The sequence below is a fragment of the Cebus imitator genome, unplaced genomic scaffold (assembly GCF_001604975.1).
Source record: "Cebus imitator isolate Cc_AM_T3 unplaced genomic scaffold, Cebus_imitator-1.0 Scaffold296, whole genome shotgun sequence".
NCBI lineage: Eukaryota > Metazoa > Chordata > Mammalia > Primates > Cebidae > Cebus > Cebus imitator.
Genome location: NW_016107611.1, coordinates 533909 through 539934, shown reverse-complemented (window position 1 = coordinate 539934; position 6026 = coordinate 533909). Strand labels below are relative to the sequence as shown.

Below are 6026 nucleotides of genomic sequence, written 5' to 3'. Positions count from 1 at the left end.
GGCTTGGCCATATGTCTAGTCAACAGAATTCGGGTGGGCTACAATGGATATAGATACTTTAAATATGCTTTGGCTCAGCCTCTTGTGTTTCTCCCATCTACTATGAAAAAAAAAACATGCCTAGGAACCTGCTGGCCAAGAATAGGGAGACAATAAAAACAGAAGGGTAGAATAAAATCCTTTCAACCATGTGAATTATTTCCAAATTACCTCTTCAAGGATAGCAAGTGGAAGGGGTTTTCTACCAATATAAATGAGTAGAAAACAAGAAATTCAATAAAGGAGAGAGGTGAAGAAAATCCCATGGTGATGGTGGTGGGGGAGGCCACAATATCACTTGTGCAACAGGCTGAGATCAGGCAAACAGTCCGGAATGAACCATATTTTTAAAATGTGGCCAAGGACACTGCAGACCTTCCTCCACATAGACACTTGGGTACAGTGAAAATAAATTGAACTGAAATTTTTATTGATGATATCCACAATGACTGGTATATGACTAACACTGAATTATGAGATATTAAAGGAATACTTTCAAATCTTGAATGTCTACTCTAAGGCAATGTACTCTACTATTTACATGGACTATCTGCTCAGGACCACAGAAGAGGCTGGAAAGTGTAGTTGTCTCTGAAAAGGGTGATTGTATAGCTTCAGAAAAGGTGAGAGTTGTTTCTTTTGAATTTAGTACTATGTATGTGTACTAAATTTAACTGAGGCCAGGTGTGATGGCTCACACCTGTAATTCCAGTACTTTGGGAGGTGGAGGCAGGTAGATCACTTGAGGCTAGGAGTTCAAGACCTGGCCTACATGGTAAAACCCCATCTCTACTAAAAATACAAAAACTAGGTGGGCATGGTGATGTGCACCTGTAGTTACAGCTATTCAGGAGGCCAAGGCAGGACAATCTCTTGAACCTGGGAGGCAGAGGTTGCAGTGAGCCGAGATCAAACCACTGCAGTCTAGCCTGGATGACGGAGCAAGACTGTCTCAAAAAAAAAAAAAAGAAATGAATTGAGTAAATATATACCCCCAAATTCCAATTATACCTTGGTTTCATTTCCACATTGTAAATCTTAGCCCCCCTCACTCTTCAGGTTAACTAATAGAATTCCAGGAATTAAAAATGTAAGCCCCTCTGAGTCTGGAGGAAGAAATGCTTAACAAGGTTAGACCAAAAATATTATCCCTGTCCCCTACATCTACAAAAAATCAGATAATATTCTATATCATAAAAAACTTCTATTAAATGTTCTAATATAAACTTTATATTTCAGAATTTCTTTTAAAAGTAAACAATCTCTAAAAAGCTGAAATTACGTTTGGTGGTCTTTATACATTTAATTTAAATTATCTGTCTTGCAACTTGAAAAACAGAATAGTGAAATGGAACAAAAAGTAAAAGCTTTAAACCAAGTCTATGAATCTAAACTTGAAGATAGTAACAGAGAACAGGAACAGACAAAGCAAATCTTGATGGAAAAGGAAAATATGATTTTACAAATGAGAGAAGGACAGAAGAAAGAAATTGAGGTACTCACACAGAAATTGTCAGCCAAAGAGGACAGTATCCATATTTTGAATGAGGAATATGAAACCAAATTTAAAAACCAAGAAAAAAAGATGGAAAAAATTAAGCAGAAAGCAAAGGGGATGAAGAAACGTTAAAGAAAAAATTATTGGATCAGGAAGCCAAACTTAAGAAAGAGCTTGAAAATACTGTTCTAGAGCTTAGTCAGAAAGAAAAACAGTTTAATGCCAAAATGCTGGAAATGGCACAGGCTAACTCAGCTGGAATCAGTAATGCAATGTCAAGACTGGAAACAAACCAAAAGGAGCAAATAGAAAGTCTTAATGAGGCTCATTGACGAGAACTCAATGATGTAGTATCAGTCTGGGAAACGAAACTTAATCAGCAAGCTGAGGAACTTCAGGAAATACAGGAAATCCAATCACAGGAAAAAGAACAAGAGGTAGCAGAACTGAAACAAAAGATCCTCCTATTTGGGTGTGAAAAAGAAGAGATGAACAAGGAAATAACATGGCTGAAGGAAAAACGTATTAAGCAGGATACAACATTAAATGAATTACAGGAACAGTTGAAGCAGAAGTCTGCCCAATGTGAATTCTCTAGCACAAGATGAAACTAAACTGAAAGCTCACCTTGAAAAGCTGGAGGTTGACTTGAATAATTCTCTGAAGGAAAATTACTTTTCTTTTTATTTATTTTTTCTTTTTTATCCGGTCTAAAACATCTTGTTACAGCAAATTACTTTTCTTCAAGAGCAGCTAGTTGAACTGAAGATGCTGGCAGAAGAAGATAAGCGGAAGGTTTCTGAGTTGACTAGCAAGTTGAAAACCACAGATGAAGAATTCCAGAGTTTGAAATCTTCACATGAAAGCAGTAATAAAAGCCTAGAGGACAAGAGCTTGGAATTTAAAAAACTCTCCGAGGAACTAGCGATTCAGCTAGATATTTGCTGTAAGAGAACCGGAGCCTTATTAGAAGCTAAAACAAATAAGCTAATCAACATTAGTAGTAGTAAAACTAATGTCATTCTCTCTCGGATTTCTCATTGTCAGCACCATACAGCTAAAGTTAAGGAGGCACTGTTAATTAAAACTTGCAGTTTTGGCCGGGTGCGGTGGCTCACGCCTGTAATCCCAGCACTTTGGGAGGCCGAGGCGGGTGGATCACGAGGTCAAGAGATCGAGACCATCCTGGTCAACATGGTGAAACCCCGTCTCTACTAAAAATACAAAAAATCAGCTGGGCGTGGTGGCGCGTGCCTATAATCCCAGCTACTCAGGAGGCTGAGGCAGGAGAATTGCCTGAACCCAGGAGGCGGAGGTTGCAGTGAGCCGAGATCGCGCCATTGCACTCCAGCCTGGGTAACGAGAGCGAAACTCCGTCTCAAAAAAACAAAACAAAACAAAACAAAAACTTGCAGTTTCTGAATTAGAAGCAAAACTTAGTTGACAGAGGAGCAAAACACACTAAATATTTATTTTCAACAAGCTACTCATCAGTTAGAAGAAAAAGAAAATCAAATTAAGAGCATGAAGGCTGATATTGAAAGTATTATAACAGAAAAAGAAGACTTACAGAAGGAAGGGGGCAATCAGCAAGAGGCTGCTTCTGAAAAGGAATCTTGTATAACACAGTTGAAGAAAGAGATATCTGAAAACATCAATGCTGTCACATTGATGAAAGAAGAGCTTAAAGAAAATCTGAGATTAGCAGTCTCAGTAAACAACTGATTTGAACATTCAACTTCAAAATAGTACCAGCCTATCCAAAAAAGAAGCAGCCATTTCATCACTAAATAAGCAGTATGATGAAGAAAAACATTAATTACTGGATCAGGTACAAAATTTATCTTTGAAAGTTGATACTCTGAGTAAAGAGAAAATTTCTGTTCTTGAGCAGGTAGATCACTGGTCCAACAAATTCTCAGAATGGAAGAAGAAAGCACAGTCAAGATTTACACAGTATCAAAACACTATTAAAGAATTGCAGATTAAGCTCGAGTTAAAATCAAAGGAAGCTCATGAAAAGGATGAGCAGATGAATTTATTGAAGGAAGACCTTGATCAGCAAAACAAAAGATTTGATTGTTTAAAGGGTGAAATGGAAGATAAGAAGAACAAGATGGAGAAAAAGGAGTGCAATTTAGAAAGAGTTAAAGAATCAAACAGCATGAATTGTGGAATTAGAGGACCATATTACCCAGAAACTACTGAAATAGAGTCCTTAAATGAAGTTCTTAAAAATTACAGTCAACAAAAGGATATTGAAAACAAAGAATTGGTTCAGAAACTTGAATATTTTCAAGAGTTAGGAGAAGAAAAGGACAACAGGGTTAAAGAAGCTGAAGAAAAGGTCTTAACACTTGAAAAGCAAGTTGCTTCCATGAAAGCTGAAATTGAAACTAAGAAGAAAGAATTGAATTTAAGTGTGAAAAGCAAAGAAGAGGAGTTAAAGGTACTGGAAGATAGGCTTGAGTCAGACAGTGCTGCAAAATTAGCAGAGTTGAAGAAAAAAGCTGACCAAAAATTGCTGCCATTAAGAAGCAGCTGTTATCTCAAATGGAAGAGAAAGAAGAACAGTATTTCAGAACAGAAAGCCATTTGAGTGAGCTAAATGCAAAATTGCAGGAAGGAGAAAGGGAAGTTCACATCTTGGAAGAAAAACTTAAATCAGTGAAAAGTTCACAATCAGAAACATTAATTGTACCCAGATTAGCAAAAAATGTGGCAGCATGTACTGACCAAGAAGCAGATTCCCAAGATTGTGTGCAGAAGTGTTTAACAAAGAAATTTAACTGAAAAAGAAAAACCATTGCAGGTGCTGGAGCAAGAAAAAGAAGAGACAATTTCTTCTCATTCTGAAATGTAATGCAAATACCAGGAGGTCTTAATAAAGCTAGAACATGGTGAAGCAAAGCAATGTGAAGATCAAGTTATGATAGATCATCTTCAAGAAGAACTTGAAGAAGAAACATTCCTTGATAGTATCCCAACATGTGGAAGAAGGGGGAGGTAAAAATAACACAGAGGAAAAGCAAGACTTGGAAAATGTGGTTGATGATGTTCAGAAAATCCTCCAGGAGAAGGAACTAACCTGTCAGATCTTGGAGCGAAAGATAAAAGAGATGGATTCCTGCTTAGTAAGACAGAAAGAAGGACATAGAGTTGAAATGGAAGAGGTGACCTCAAAATATGAAAAATTACAGGCTTTACAACAACAGATGGATGGAAAAAATAAACCCACAGAACTTTTGGAGGAAAACACTGAAGAAAAATCCAAATCACATTTGGTCCAATCCAAATTGCATAGTAACATGGAAGGCCAGCACAATGACCTGGAATTTAAATTAGCAGGGGCAGAATGGGGAGAAACAGAAACTGGGCAAGGAGATTGTTAGATTTCAGAAAGACCTTCGAATGTTGAGAAAGGAGCATCAGCAAGAACTGGAAATACTAAAGAAAGAATATGAACAAGAAAGGGAAGAGAAAATCAAACAGGAGCAGGAAGATCTTGAACTGAAGCACAATTCCATATTAAAACAGCTGATGAGGGAGTTTAATACTCAGCTGGCACAAAAGGAACAAGAGCTGGAAATGACCATAAAAGAAGCTATCAATAAGGCCCAGGACGTGGAGGCTGAACTTTTAGAAAGCCATCAAGAAGAGACAAATCAGTTACTTAAAAAAATTGCTGAGAAAGATGATGATCTAAAACGAACAGCCGAAAGATATGAAGAAATTCTTGATGCTCATGAAGAAGAAATGACTGCCAAAGTAATGGACCTGCAGACTCAACTTGAGGAGCTGCAGAAGTAATATCAGCAAAAGCTAGAGCAGGAGGAGAACCCTGGCAATGATAATGAAACAATTATGGAGCTACAGACACAGCTAGCACAGAAGACGACTTTAATCAGTGATTCAAAATTGAAAGAGCAAGAGTTCCAAGAACAGATTCACAATTTAGAAGACCATTTGAAGAAATATGAAAAGAACGTATATGCAACTGTGGGGACACCTTACAAAGGTGGAAATTTGTATTATACTGACGTATCACTCTTTGGAGAACCTACCGAGTTTGAGTATTTCTGAAAAGCGCTTTTTGAGTATCTGATGGTTCCTGAGACTAAGACCATGGCAAAAGTTATAACCACTGTACTGAAGTTCCCTGATGATCAGACTCAGAAAATTTTGGAAAGAGAAGATGCTAGGCTAATGTCACGACTCTGAGCTTCATCTTGAAGAAGAGCGCTGCTGGGCGACTGCTGCTTGGAAACTGTCCACACTTGCTATTCTGAGTGAGGTTGTCATTCCGGACCCCTCATGTAGCCAAAGGACCAGGAGAAATCTGGCCTGCAGATATGTTGCAGATGCCTTTAAAATAGATTTTGGCCGGGCGCGGTGGCTCACACCTGTAATCCCAGCACTTTGGGAGGCCCAGGCGGGTGGATCACGAGGTCAAGAGATCAAGACCATCCTGGTCAACATGGTGAAACCC

General features: G+C 38.2%; 1 pseudogene across 1 annotated transcript; it reads left to right on the top strand.

The window, feature by feature from the left end:
• Positions 1-1363: 1363 nt before the first annotated feature.
• Positions 1364-5888, top strand: LOC108285385 (annotated as a pseudogene). The gene is made up of 2 exons (XR_005196029.1): positions 1364-2659; positions 2978-5888. The product of XR_005196029.1 is annotated as a golgin subfamily A member 4-like (transcript).
• Positions 5889-6026: the final 138 nt, after the last annotated feature.